Source organism: Ciconia boyciana, chromosome 1, assembly GCF_034638445.1.
Source record: "Ciconia boyciana chromosome 1, ASM3463844v1, whole genome shotgun sequence".
Classification (NCBI taxonomy): Eukaryota; Metazoa; Chordata; class Aves; order Ciconiiformes; family Ciconiidae; genus Ciconia; species Ciconia boyciana.
This window is the reverse complement of record NC_132934.1, coordinates 72,411,974-72,427,653: the sequence shown is the minus strand read 5'-3', so window position 1 is coordinate 72,427,653 and position 15,680 is coordinate 72,411,974.

The following is a 15,680-nucleotide window of genomic DNA, read 5'->3' as shown; positions in this document are numbered from 1 at the left end:
AAGAAGTTGAAGCAAAGAAAAATCCATACAAATATGTAAGACCCCAAATCTGTAGCAACTCAAATGCCTTTAAAATCTGACCCTAAATTAATTGTCTCAGGCTAACTGGGAGCCTGAGGACAAGCCAGAGATTTTAATTCAGACCTCTTAATATCTAAGCTTCTGCTGCTATAACTTGGCTGGAAAATCTAAACTAAATGAGAAAAACTAGAAGAATTCCTAGCAAAAGGCAAATGCCTATGTGAAGACAGGAATATTTTTAATGAAGTAGAAAAGGCAAAAGGTTCAGTACATTTTTCTTGTATGCTTGGAGAGAAGCAGGATGATGGGCTAGTATCACAACAAGATGAAGTACTTTCCAGTCCATTAGTAACTAAGGAGTATGTTAAACAACATCTACAAGAAATAAACACTCTTAAAATTAGTATACTTAGATAACTCACAGTGAATATTTGAAATATATTTGCAGATTATTTCTCTGGCCTACCTGCATCCAAATCTAATACAATTTATGCCCTGAATATATTTTACATGACTGGAAGAAACCCAAAAGTCTACCTACATTCCAAAAAGGCAGCCTGGATGCAAGCATAAAAGCTGCACTAAAAAAAATCCACCTTGCTTGGTTGAATTTCAATCCTAAACAAAGTAATGAGAAGAGAACAATAAATAAAGGCTTAAATAATTGGCACTAGCTATATTCCTGTCAAAAGAAGACTATGTTGACCTGGGGGGGGAAGCAGTTCTGGTTTCATTTTGGTTTATACAGCTAGGTTTAAACTGAATGTCTTTCATTTCCATATCACATTTGAATTAGTACCACATGACATTCTGATCAGCGCTCTTTAAAAAGAATAATATTTTAAATTAAAACAAAAATAAAATATTTTAAAAGTTATTAAGAGATATTTAAAGACTTTTAAAAAGAACTTTGAAGAAATGGAAAATTGTGCTCAGAAAAACAATGAACTAAAAAAAACCCCTCTTTTCGCAAAAGACTTCAGCGTTTGAAGTCTTTTTAGATCATCCAAGAGATCATCATCATCACGGTACAACACACTATATAAATACTTTCACAGATAGAAGTTACTATGTACTAAGCTGACCTTTAACAAAGGCTTTGTTTACATTGCCAGGCAGCACAGTCCCACTAGGAAAGGATCAGTAGGGTGCTGAGGGCCTGATGGCCACACGTTATGGGCTCGCGGGGGGAAGGAGGTAAAGGAAGAGCAATTTCAGACCAGCCATAGCCTGCTTTCCTGGCCCCAAATGCCTCTCTGCAGCTGGAGCACATTAGCCACGCTCCTGCTCCCAGAATACATCTGCTGGTGAAGGCTCACTCTGAAGGAATCCGCTCGCTGGCTCCAGGACCTTCTCCCTTGGGAATGGCAGCACAGGGAGTAGGGGGGCAGGGGGGATGGAGGACAAAAAAAGAAAGAAAGAAAAAAAAAGGAAGAGCAAACTTGCTTCAAAACACACTGCTGCAGATCTGAACTGACATGCTAATGCAGATGCACCCAAAATCCTCCTAAGAATCAACTGCCGGAAACTGAAGTCAGTTTGAAGTGAATGCATAATTATTATTATTTTTTAAACTGCAAAGGAGATTTATTTACTTGAACCAGGTAACCACATAAGAAGTCAAGATCTCCATTTCTGGCCATCTCAAAACCTAGGCAGAAAGCCTTTCTGGAAGATATGAATAGCTTTGTTTGACTAAAGCTAAAGTTAACAGAAGTCATGGGACCTGATGGGACAGGTAAACAATGTCAAACTGAGGGGACTATAGCATGATTTATAAACTATATATGGATTAGACTATACAAACCAAAGGACCCTTTCTGCTTTTACATGCCCTGAAGTTATGAAAGCTCTCATATCACTGATACTAAACAACTGCAAATCCAATTGATTTTGACAGAAATGGAGGCCACAAGACCACAGAGAACAAGATGAAAAATATCATTGACTTTGGGGAAGTTGTGCTTTATACAGTTTTATAGTAAGAAAATGAGATATTTCCTACTGATTTATGAAGTGTTAATTATAGAAAAAAAAACTTTGCAAGCCATTGTAAAAAAATCTGAAGTTTACAGTATTGTAGCTTAAACTAATACATTTGGACATTTTTAATCACTAAAAATTGGAAAGCTTAAATAATGCATATTAACACATTCCTTTAAAAAAAAATACAGGAGAAATTTAACTGTCAGTATTCCAACAGCCACTTGATACATCAAGATTACTCCTTGAAAATGTTACATTAACAGGCACTCAGCCATAATATATGACATAAAAATATTTATATTGATTCATACTGTATTAAATGTATTGGCAGGAATTACTTTAAAAGATCACACACAAAGGATATACACATGGAGAGTGCACAGAACCCTCTTCTCAAGATAACAAAATTTGGCTTTCACCTGCTTGTTTAGGCACCTGCATAAAACAGTGTCAGTTTTGCAGAGGTAATCTTTCACGACTTAAAAAGCAGCCCAGCAGAACTACACATTCTTGATGTTTTGGGGAAATCAGGCAACATGCAAGCAGGCCTAAGTCCTAAGTATTTGACTTTTCACACTCATTTTATAGTTTTCACTAATGCAGTAAAAACCTGCTCAGCTGGTTTCTCGTCCCCCATGTAACTCCATATAGTTATTTGCACACACATTTTCTCAAATTCCATATATGAATGGTATTCACATGAGTTTGGAAGGTAGCCAAGACTTAAATCAGATGTAAACTAAAAATTGGGTAAACTCATTTGTTCAGTGTACAGGAAGAGCATATTACTGTTACAATGCACAAATTAGAAACAGATAAACACCATTTATCTGCATTTCTGTCTAACATCAGCAACACCATGATCACAAATCCAAGCTCAGTACATATGTATTATGAGAAAGAGAGATATGCCATTCATGGAAAAACAAACTAGCACTGACTTTTTAGGTTTAATTCTCTCTCTTGAAGAAAACTTGAGGGTATCTCTGTTCACTCCTAAACTATAGTGACACTTCAGCTTTGCTGATGTGGTGTCCCTGCTCATAAACAAATAATTTCAGCAGGAAGCTCATGAGACCATATTGTCCTCATTGGACCTATTCATAAGAACTTAGCAAACATAACTGGATTAATGGCACATATAAGGTGATGAGTCATTATTAACTGTTAAAACAAGGCCTTTTGCAGAACAGCTTGAAGCATAACATTTTCTGATCACATAAAACCACTTCTTATGGCTTGTCCATTTCTATAACAGTATACAGGACATACATAAGTTTTGTACAACACACCTCAAGGTTAATGTATTCACTTACATACAATTATACATTATCTTTCTTTGAAGAAGTGGAAAAGTCCGAGTCAGTAAGCTCAAGCACAAAAACATTCTGCTATAAGGCAGCCTCTAAACCATAAGCTCGCTGTTGTCTGAAAGATGTGGGGGTTCTTTTGGCAAAGAGAGTAACCTTTGGATACTCTACTACTGCAAGAGCATGGAAGCAGAGCTAAAGTTAATATGTCATTGAGTACTTCCATACACTGTAGTGGCTTTGTTCATTTTCCCAAATAGGGTAGGGGATTTTGTTGTTTTTGCTGGGTTGTTTCTTGGCTTTGTATTTTTTAAAAGTCGTGGATATCTCTAGAAAACAAACTTAATTGCTTGCACTAGAGATCTGAGCTATGCATACACAGCAAAACAGTAACGTAGAACACAGTGGATCAATGGATTTAATTAATTGATCTGTATGCATGCATGGTCCAGTTTTACTATATGTTTGCACACAAGCTTTTTTATATAACTGGAAAGAGTTCCTGAAGAGACTATGCAACTCAATACAAAGGGAAAGCTGGATCCATGCGAACATATCATCATACCTTACCACAATTTTAAAAGTAAAAGCAAATCACATAACTTCTTTAAAAAGCAAGCATGTCAACAGATACCAAATGCTTCCAATTTCTGACACTGGCTCTCGAGTGTATGCAAAATAGTAAACAAGAAAAAAAAACAAGCCTCAAAAAGAGAAAATTCACATCCACAGGATAAAGACACTAAACAGAGAGGTTTGAAACCAACCTGCACCCTGAGGGTGGTGTTCTTGAAGGCTGGAACTTTTCCAACAGCCTTTCTTTCTCATTTAGCATATGCTGGCTGGAGCAAACCTCCAGATCTTCAAGAAAGCCATTCTTTCTACCACCTCCAAAACATTGCCGCAGCCCCCTTGCAGGAAAGCTCTCTGCTCCTCTTCAGTTTCTTACTCTCCAGCCTTCTACCTGCTCCTCACTTCCTCTATCCCATTCTTCCTACCACCCAGCATCTCACAAAAAACTTCTCTCACCTGTGCATGCTCAGTCATTCTCTGGGGAGGAGCAATCTTTCCCTACCCTTCAAAGGCTTACCAGCAACCAAGGATGCAGAACAAGATCAACAGGCAGCTCTTCCCCTATCTAGGCACACCCTCATTTAAAAAAAAGTCTCACCTGCTGTAGATTAACAAACTCACTAAACAGTTCTGCCATCCACAGAAGAAAGGAAGAACTTTAGAGATGAAGGCAATCACCAATACTTTTGTGACTTTCATTGGTGGTGAATTTGAGGAATAAAACAAAAAAAAAAAACCTAGAGAAAGCATGAAAAAATCTCCCACAGTAAAAATCTGACAAGCTTTTGCAGCATCCAAGGAATTCAATTAACATATGCTCACACTTCAGAAGAATTGTTAATACTTCACTGCCCTTAAAAATAGCTATTGTTTCAGACAGCAGACTTAAGTTCCACAAAGCATTACTCAACACAGTATGTGTGGTATAAAGCATGGTAGAAATTAGCACATGTCTTAAAAATGTGCATCTGTCTCATGCACTTCATCATAAACAAGTGTGCACATACATTCAGGCACTGGAATGAATACTATTCTTTGTGATAACCAAGAAAATAAAGATCCAGAGGAACTTCTAGAACAGCCCACGGGCATTGCAAAGCACAGGAGTGGAAGCTACTTCACTTTTTAAAGTGAAGTAGCAATCTGAAAAGATTGTTTCAGAGCATCACTGGAACAATAGTCCTGGCTTATCCCTTTATTAGAAAGACGGCATTCTGCTCTGGACTGTCTTAATCACTGCAAAGCTTTAAACAAATCTCTTTGCCCTTGGTGCACTTGTGATGGAAGGGAAGAGCTTTGGCTTTAACTTTAGCACTGAGCATACATATTAACTATAGTATATTAATCAAGCAAGCAGTTTAAGATCAGATGATGTTGCCTGAGGACCCACATCAAGATTCTGAGGTCAGGGTCAGATTAAGGCACAAATATGACAGGCCAGCATCTGCTGAATCCCCTCTTGTGTTTAGATAATGTTAAGAGCTTTTAAATAATAAACTGAATTAGTTTTCCAATCCATATCCCTGTGTAACTCAGTGAACCCTTGAGAGAAAACAAGGAATTGCATGACCTGGGAGGAGTCACCTCTTTCAGGTGTGGTTTCTGAAGTCTTAAACTAATCTTAAAAACATGACTTTTATGATAAAATTTAAGCTCTTTTGGAAAATTTATTTTACAGTGAAGACAGTTTAGACTCTGTAGTCCCAGACTAAAGCAATCTGAAAACATGAAATTTTTATCATGGCAGAAGTTAAGGATTAACACGTAGGTGCAACTAGAAGAAAGACATAAAAATGGCCCTTACTTCCCCAGTATATCTCCTTATCTCTGCAAGTCATATCTGTTTACTCTCCTAACAAATAAATTTTTACTGTGGCAGCTTTCACCCTCCAGAGCTAGGACAGGCATAGAAAGGCAGGTTGGATTCAGCCATGCATTGGTGACATGTCAACCAAGTTCTAAATGCAGAATGTGGACTGAAGCAGAAGTAACAGTTTTGATTTTTCACACTAAGGCTGACTTTGCAGTTCTGGAAGTCAATAAAAAATGTTTGACTTCTAAACTGAGCAGATTTGGTCTGGAAGTCACTGAGAAAAAAATAAATGTAGTGCTCCCAGCATGTCAGCTCAACAGGGTCACTTTGCTTTTCTGACCACAATTCTCCTTTAAAACTAACCTTTCAGCAGCTGCTCAGTTTCAGTCATCAATCCTACTACTGTTGAAAAGCAATAGCAAAAACACCCATTAACTTCAACAGGAACAGGATGAGGCTCTTGATAGCACTTGCCTTACAAATGGTAGTCTTATGACACACAAAATGATCATAAGAAATCTCAGTATGATTTAGACAGGCAGAAAATATCCCTGTTGACCCAACTCGGATCACTAGAGATCTACATCCGTTTGTTTTCTGTTCAACAAACAGAAGGGTTTATGATATTTCTTTTTATAACCAAGGCAAGGATATGATAGAAAACAAAACCTACCCTATCTCAGGTGGAATGTGAACATCAGTTTTGTCATAAGGTAGAAAATCTCTGACTCCTAACCATATCTAGCAGGCAAGCACAGCCCCCAGCCTAAGGCTGCATTTTATAAGCTGAGATGGGTCTACACTGACCTGCAGGTTCTGGGCAATCATAATCCAAGGCTGTGGGAGGAGCAATGCAGAAGACATTACTGAGGCCAGCCTGGAACAGAGTTGCATGCCCAGCACAGCCATGCCCAAGCCTGTTCAGTGATGGAGCAGTGAGACCCCTTTTCATATCACTCCTGTGAAGTACTCACAAAACGCTGCTCCTCTCTGCCCTCCAAAAGTTGAGGTAGTAGTCGTATGACTCCTGACACGTTAAGGTCATGATATGTGGGCTGCAGGGAGCCTGGCTGTTTCCATGCAAACCAAAATGTGATTTATCATTATCTCCTTTAAGAAAAAAAAATCAGATGTGTGAAATTGGGAAGATCAGTTATTTAGGTTACTTTGTGAAAATAAAGAAACTTACAGAAGTAAGTGTATCGAAAAGTCAGCGGCTGTACTTTTTCTATCTAACAGGTAATGTTGCATCAACCATTTCTAAACCTAAGTAATTTCCTAGATGTCCCATGGTCCTTTCGGATGAAAATCCGCTTTTGCTAGTTGTGATGCACAATAAGCAATAAATTGCAAGGCAGTAGTCTTGGTTTTCCTCCTGACTTGATAATTTCTGGCAACATCATTGTTGGTTTATCAGGATGCTCAAATTAAAATGAATGTTCAACTGCAAATGTATTAGGATGTGCCATCTGTGCTCTGGGGCTACTTCTCACCACCCCTGAAGTTAGCTGACACAGTCACCACACTCTGCTTACCAAACTCAGACTATTCCCCTCTGCTTCCCAGTTACATCGAAAACACTTGAGCCCTTTAAATGGAGCAGCAACATTGTAATGCAAATCATCAAGTTGCAGGACCACCAAAACTCTCCTATTTCATTGCCCTCTGGGCAATGATTGATTCTGTGACACCAACAGGCCTCAAAAGGGACACAGAACAAAAAGACAAGCAAAGACGTAATTAATTGTTATGCAACTTTCAAATTCAAAATTCATCACCTTCACTGCAACATTTTTACCACAAAAAGTTGCCCCCAGCATAATATGCTAAAATGGATGTCTTTTCACTTGTTTGGTTTGTCTGCTCTTGCAAATCCATTCAGTAACTGTTTGGTTCCTGCCTTTTAGTACATCTTTTTCAAATTGCCTAGCTCTATCAGAAACAAAGAGATTCTTCCCACCCCACACACTGAGCTGTCATCACTATATCAACGGTTCTGAACAGTTACAGTTTCCTATACACAAATTAAAGCTTCATATAGAACCTGAGCTAATTAAAAAACTCAACAAATTAAGTATGAAACAAACTGGCTGTAACTGGGTATTTACATGATGCAGATACCTGCTGATGAATGTGTTTCTATTCTTCTCCCTCATGCTTCTTTCAGCAGCAGAGTCAACAGCTGTGGGCACACAAAGCATCTATAACAATTCAAGATTCAGATGTTAAATTCTGAGGTATTTTTTCCTCACAGTCATAAGCCCCATTAGTGTCTCTACAATATGCTCTGTAGTGGTATATACCTGGGGCTTGTTTCTATTCCTGAATTCCACAATCCTACAGCTACCTTTGATTATTTTTTTTACTACTATTATCCTCACTATATGCATGAGATCATTTATAAATTTCTCATGAGAGTCTATGTGCAAGAACTTCTCACAGTCAAATAAAGGCCAAAGAATGGTTCAGTAATAAATTTACACATTGCCCTCAAGAAAAAAAAAAACAAACAAAAAACCCCCACAACCCAAACCCAAAAGCTTTCTGTGAACATGCTGTGTTTTCCACTTTTCATTTCAAAGGCAGAAAGATGCAAGATTTCCTATGCTGTATAAAAAAAAAAGTGTTTTTCAGTATATTACAGCTCAGTAAGTTTTAATGAAAATGGGTCCTTTTCAGATCTTAGCAACAAGATACACTTTTAACATGGCACTATCAAGTCAGTTTTGAGTCAGACCAGCTCCTACTAAATTTCATTCCAAGAAAAATATTCCATGGCTTTTGTTTTAACTCCAATGGCAATAATTGCCTAAATTAGTAACTCTAGCCCTGAAATGCTTGCATTCTCTACTGCACCAAGCAAAACAAAATCCCTAGTGAGAACTTGAAAGTAATGCTGGCCATACTAAACTGTAACAATTTCCATTGCCCAAACAGAGAAAAATTCAAAAGGTACATAAACAATATAATTATTAATAGTAATTTGGATTGTAAAAATAACTTCAGAATCTGAGGTTTTATCTGTATACAAAACAGAACCAAAATAACTACTTGTTACCATTTTTATCTGCAGTAGAACTCTACATCTGAACCCTTATCTTGGAATATAAGCATCTTATTCTGAGACTACATTTAGTAAAACATTTAAGTAGCATTAAATGAAAATATGACACGTAATTAGAAAAACTGACCATAAAAATTTAAACCATATTGTAGCTTTAGTGTCAGAAGGCGTATTAAAAAAAACTCAGGGTATTAACTGCTAGTTTTCCAAGGGCAATTCTACTGAGAGCTGCTGGAGTGTTCTAGCTAGAATGACACACTACAATACACTAATAAATAATTATACTCTACTTGCAAATTCTCTGGGACTATTTTAAAAGTGCACAACCTTATTAGAGAGTGTAAGCAAAATCACATAGCTATATTATGACTTGACTATTCTGGCTGATAGATTTTGGAGTGCTCAGCCCCTTTTCATATGAATCACACCTTGCAATAATAGTACCTTAAAGAACTTCCAAGGTCTTTTAAAGATGTTTTTTGTGGCTCAAACATAATTGCAATGGGAATGAACTTAAAAGGACATTCAACTAAGTTTACCACCAAATAAAAAATGTTTCTACAAAACTGAATATTTGTACTAATGCAAATATTACCATTTGTCTTTGGATAGTCTTGCAGTTTTAGAATTTCAGGTACCATGATATCACATGAAAAAAGAGTGAAACTAGCCATCCTGTAGTCCAATTCATTATAATTTTTTCTAGAATTTAGATTTAAAGGGCAGAAAGCTCTCTTATTACATATTACAGTTCTATACATAGACATAGCATTACATTACAAAAATAAATTTCTAAAAACAGTCTCAAATTTAAATGTAATCAGGTCAGCTGAGTCCATGTACCATAAGTAACAAAGCACTTAATTTGCATTTGTCACCTTTTGTCTATCAAAATACTTTTTCAAAACCCAAATCTTTTAGAATTATATAATAGCTGACGAAACTGATAGTTCCCAGGAATTCCCAGGAATAGCTGGAATGAACCTTTGGAGATTGCTTAGTCCAACTCAAAGCAGTGTCAGCTAGGGCAGGTTGCTCAGGACTCTGTCCAGTTGAGTTTTTAATATCTCCAAGGATGGAGACTCTACAACCTTTCTGGGCAACCTGTTCCAGTATTCAATCATTCTCATAGTAAAAAAGGGGGGGGTTTATGTTTAAATTGAATTTCTTGTATTTCAGCTTGTGCCCATTGCCTCTTTTCCTGTCACTGTATGCCACTGAGAATAGTCTGACTCCATCTTCTTTACATCTTCCCATCAGGTGATGATAAGATCTCTTCCTAATGCAGCCCAGGATGCTGTTTGCTTTCTTTGCTGCAAGGACATATTGCTGGTTCACGTTCAACTTCTTGTCCACGAGGACCCCAGGACCTTTCCTGTAAAGCGGCTTTGCAGCTGGTCAGCTGCCAGTCTGTATTGGTGCATGGGGATATTTCTCTCCAGGTGCAGGACTTGGCTTGTGCCTTTGTTGAACTTCATGAGATTCCTGCTGGCCCATTCCTCCAGCCTGTCCAGGCCCCTCTGAATAGCAGCACAAATGTGTGGTGTATCAACCACTTGTCCCAGTTTTGTACTATCTGCAAACTTGCTGAGGGTACAGCAAGATACTCTGTCACATCATCCAGGTTGTTAATGAAGATATTAAACAATATTGGCCTCGTTATTGACCACTGGGGTACCCCACTAGTGACTGGACTTCTGATGGACTTTGTGACAACCCTTTGAGCCCAAGAGTCCAGACAGTTTTCAGTTCACCACACTGGCCATTTATCTAGCCCATACTTCATCAGCTTGTCTATGAGGATGGGCAATCTGTTACACTGCCTGACTGTCTTCATGGCAGAAAAGATTTTCCTTATATCCAGTTTGAAACTCTCCTTTTTCAAACTGAGTCTGCTGTTTCTTGTCCTCCCACCATGCATCACTGTGAAGAGCCTGGCTTCAACTTCTTGATAAGCTCCTCATAGCTACTGGGGGGCTGTCAGGTCCCTCTCCTCACAGGGCAAGTGCTCCAGGCCCCTTGTCATCTTGGTGGGCTTCTGCTGAACTTCTTCCAGTTAGTCAGCATTCTTGCATGGGGAGGGCGGGGAAAAAAAAAAAAATGCAGTTTTCTGGGCATGGTCTAATGAATGCTGAGCAGAGGGGATGATCCCTCTCTTCCCATGAGCTACTGGCCGTGTCCCCAGTGGTATGGCCCAGGAGGCTACTAGCTGTCTCTGCTGAAAGGGCACTGCTGGCTCATGCCCAGCTCGCTGCCACCAGGCCCCAGGGCCTTTCAGCAGAGCCGCTCCCCAGGCAGACAGGTCCCAGCCTGTGTGGCTGTCAGGGCTTGTCCTCCCCAGGGCAGGGCTCTGCCTTCGGCCCTGCTGAATTTCAGGGGGTTCTTATTGGCTCATTCATCCAGCCTGTCTGGGTCCCCCTTAGTGGCAGCTTTGCACTCGAGCGTATCAAGTGGTACATCCAATTTAGTGTCATCTGAAAATTATACAAAAGTGCAAGCTGTAACCTCCTCCAGATCATGGACAGGTCTCAGCTCAGCCCCCTGTGAGCCTCCACTTGTTACTGGCCTCCAAGTAGATCATGACCTGTTAGCCACTACCTTCTGAGCCCCACCATCTAACCTGTTTTTTACCCATCTGGTTGCCCACCCATCCAGACCATCATGTCCCAGCATGGATGGAAGAATTCTGTGGGAGACAGCATTGGAGACCATGCTAGAGTTGAGGCAATGACATCAACTGCTCTCCCATTATTCACATGTCTAAGCATTTTATAATAGGAGGCCATCAGGCTGGTCAGATGTGAATTACTTTTGGTAAATCACGGTACCTTTATCAAAGGTATGCTTTCCATGGTATGCTATCCATGGTATCCATGCTATCAAAGGTATGCTATCCATGCTGACTGTTCCTCATTGCCTTCCTCTCTTTCATGTGCACAGAAACAACTTCCAAGTGGACACTCTCCAAGATTTTCCCAAGAACCAAAGTGAATTTACCTGACCTTGGATTGTCCTTTCTGTGTTTTTCTTGAAGATGGGTGCAAGATTTACCTTTTTCCAGTCAACAAAGACTTCCCAATCTCCATGATCTTTCAAAGAAGATAGAGAGCTCTTTCAGCATCCTGGGATGCAGACTATCTGGTCCCATGGACTTGTTTAGCTAATATTTGTCCAACGCTACTCAAGCTGTTTCAACTGCAGGCTGCTTCTAAAAGTAGCAGGCGTGCTCTCCCTCCTGCTCATAGCTACATACTCCCACATCCTTCTTTATACCACTGTTTGTGATCCAGTGTTGAGTCAGGTCATTTAATTGATCCAAGATAAAACCAAATGCAATAACATTTTTTGAAATTTATTTTTATATCAGATCAGCAAGCTGATCCATTCAACCAAGGCGCCACAAGACCATGAGATTTAATGCTACAGAAGTCACAAGAATCCATAGGAAGGAACAGGGGAGAGTTGGATGCAAAGTATCTTCTATCAGCTTAAGGTGAACATTGAATCTTCTCTTGAGCGTTTTCCTGAATCCAAACCACGGAAACCACAGAGCTGGAAATAGCTCTGTAGTTTCCTGCAATGTTTAGATTCTGATATATTTAGTACATTGTATTTGGAGACTGAACATCTCCCGTAGAACAAGAAGTTATGAATAAATGTTGACTATTTTAATTTTCTACTTTATTCCTCTAATACCTGTTGGACATAATGCAACTTCAGCTTGAAAGCACTCTGACCTTCACAGTACTAATCTAGCAGAAACTAGGAGTTTAGTAATTGCTTATTTATGTTGTGATCTAATAAAAACCTCATCTAAAAGATACTAGTAAGAGGTGACATATAACTCACAGAAAAACATTATAACACATATAACACAGGCAAATATTACAAATGTATTAAGAATATAATAAGAAAACATAAAACTTTTAAAAAGAAACTGTGTTCCTCCTTCTCACATCCCATAAGGATTCAAGTCATGGATTTATAGAGAGATAAGCCTCACTGGGGAAAAAAAAAATTCATCCGCTGCCTCATATATATTGTTCAAACACACAGATTTTGCAGAACATATCTACAATCAAAAAATGCAGAAGATATGACTTTGAGAGTTGGGAGAATTGCAGATGACAACAAACATGCTCAGCTGGAGTCTTCCTTCATCTCTAATACGATGGAAGCAACCTCAAGCCTCTCCTGATTATTGACAGAGCTGACATTAAACTTGAAGGGCTCCAAGCAGAGGGTAAGACTAACATCTTAAGTACCATGCAGAAAGACCTTACTTCCATTACAGATCAACATATCTCACATGTTTACTCAAGATAAGAACATATGTGTTGGCATTTTATTGCAGAATGATTAAAATGTTGCAAATTCAAACACTAGTTTATCTCCCTGTAACTTATTTGAGAACCCTCTGCAGGACTTTCATCACGATGTAGACTGAACAAACATCAATGACCACTAAAAAGCATTTGCCGTCACAGCAGAAATAGGTTAGGCATCATTTCCAGCTCTAAGCTTTAATAGTGACTAGCTCTCCAATCAATTTCAGAGTTCATGACGGTCTGTTTTTCCTACTTCATTGTCAGTGAAAACTTGTAATCTAATGCTGTGCTCATAGCGTCTGTTTCCAGGGTTCTATTTCTTTCACATATTTGGGGGAAAAGAGATCAGTTGCAGTTTCTGCAATTTTTGTATATGGGACACTTGTTTCTAGATTGTGGGAAAAGTCATATAAATACAGGTTGGATTGCTTTTCTAATATGCTAAATCCTCTTCATATCACAAAACCCCATTTTTTTTTCCTAAGGAGTTAAAAGAAAAAGACATTAATTAAAAAAAGTAGTGACTATCTTTTTTTCTTTCTTTCCTGAAAGTAGTCAATTCTTAATTGCTCCTAGGATGCAAGTTCACGATTTTTTTTTTCTCCAGTTGATGGAAATGGTATAAGTACTTTTTCACTATGTATTTTTCTGAGTGTGATTTTTTTGACAGCTCACTAATTTTTATGAGGTTTTTTTTTTTTTTTTTACATGTGAACATCCAAACAGGAGGAACAACAGAAATCATGAAGGTACACAATGCTAATCTTGTATGTAATTCTAGCCAGAACACTCCAACATCTGTTAGTGGAATTGCCCTTTGAAAATCAACAGTGATCACCCTGAGTTTTTTTTTTAATAAGCCTTCTGACCCTTAGGTTCAGACTCATTAGGAAAACCAAGATAGATTTTCTGCAATTTTGACTGTGAATGCGAATATGAATTAAATATTTACACTGTTGAATATTGCTTTGCAGTTTCTCCATACAAACAACAAAACTTGAATGCTTCTCTTTTACTTTAGTCTGTAAGCGCAACCAATGGCAACTATTTTAGGATCTCAATTAGAGCATTAAGAACCAGAAATGGTTTAAAAAGAATAATTTTCCTTGGTCAAAATTCATCTCAAATCAGAGATGGAAATGTAGGTGAGGAAAAAAAAATCAATGCACCCAATAACCTCGTGGCAAAGGTTATTCTTGCCTGGAATGTGAAGGCTCCTTACAATATTTTTTACTATAGCTTTTTTTTTTTTTAACTTCTTGTATAAATAGATCAGTGGCAGAGAATAAAAACTGTTTTAATCCCCTAAGAGCATTGCAGTCACCTGGGGTGTAAGAGACAGAATTTTAAATCCTTGTTCTGATTCAGGACAGGGACTTGAGCTTGGGTTTTTTAAATCTTAAACAAATATTCCTCAATGACAAGATTATTTAATTACTCTAGGATGATACTCTCTGTCTTATTTTAAAACTGTTGCGAAGCATATCTGGAAAGTAACTATTTTTCTTCTAATGCCAGAAGGGGGGAAAAATCTTCAATACTTTGAATTATTTCAACAAGCAATATTGCTTTCTGGCCAATTCCATTACAGAAACAGATTTCAAATTTTTTTTACTTCTTCTGAGATTATTAATAACTTCCTCTGTACACTGTGTTTAATTTGTTAATGTAAATTACAGAAATTAATTCTAGTACAGACCATAGTAAAAGATGTGTTTTGTATTTCTGTTACAAATAATTTGCATAATTTGAGATAAAATTCCCCCAAGCACTAAAAATAAAAAAGTGTAATCTTTATATTGGGATTTGAGTATAAGCACCCTCTGCAAGCAGTTAGCCTTGCAACTCAGTTTTTGCTGAACTTAATTCAAGTTAAATGTCTAACTACACAGAAAAAGATTTCTGTTTTCTGGGAAGTCTCTTATATGAGACTCAAGCAGAGCAGAATTCTGACTACAATTAGAATTTAAAGCAATTTTATATAAGGAAGATACATACCATTTGAAATCCCTTGCCTCTTGTCATTAACACCTTAATTATTCAAGAAAGATTTTTTGTAAAGCTTCCATATGGCAGTCCAAGCCATATGATAAGACTATTTTTTTGCTTTAATATTTGCATTACAGTGAAATGTAGAGGCCTTTATCATATGCTAGTCCCTTCATAGCTATACATTCAAAAGATAATCTGTGTCTGAAAGTTTGTGTAGAACAGATGTTAAACGAATAGATGGTTTATGTACTTAATTACTTAAAGTAAGAAACTGAAAATCAACTTGACAGTTTATCTTGCAGTAATGTAATGTTGGTGTGGGACTTCCACAACCCAAAGTACAGTGTTTACCCAAGAATCACACAATCCAGTTTTTTAAAGATTCTGAGCATATTTTTCATGCTATGAAGAAGAGACATGTATTTATATCAACAATAGATGATACATGCTATAAGCATTTAGGTCTAGATGCCTCAGATTTCATTCCCACAACACTGACCATAAGCTATTCTCACTAGACTATGCGGTGTCCAAACTTTCTTTGGGACCAGAGTCCTATAAGTGTTTGACCACCCGTGTGCACTGCTGTGGCT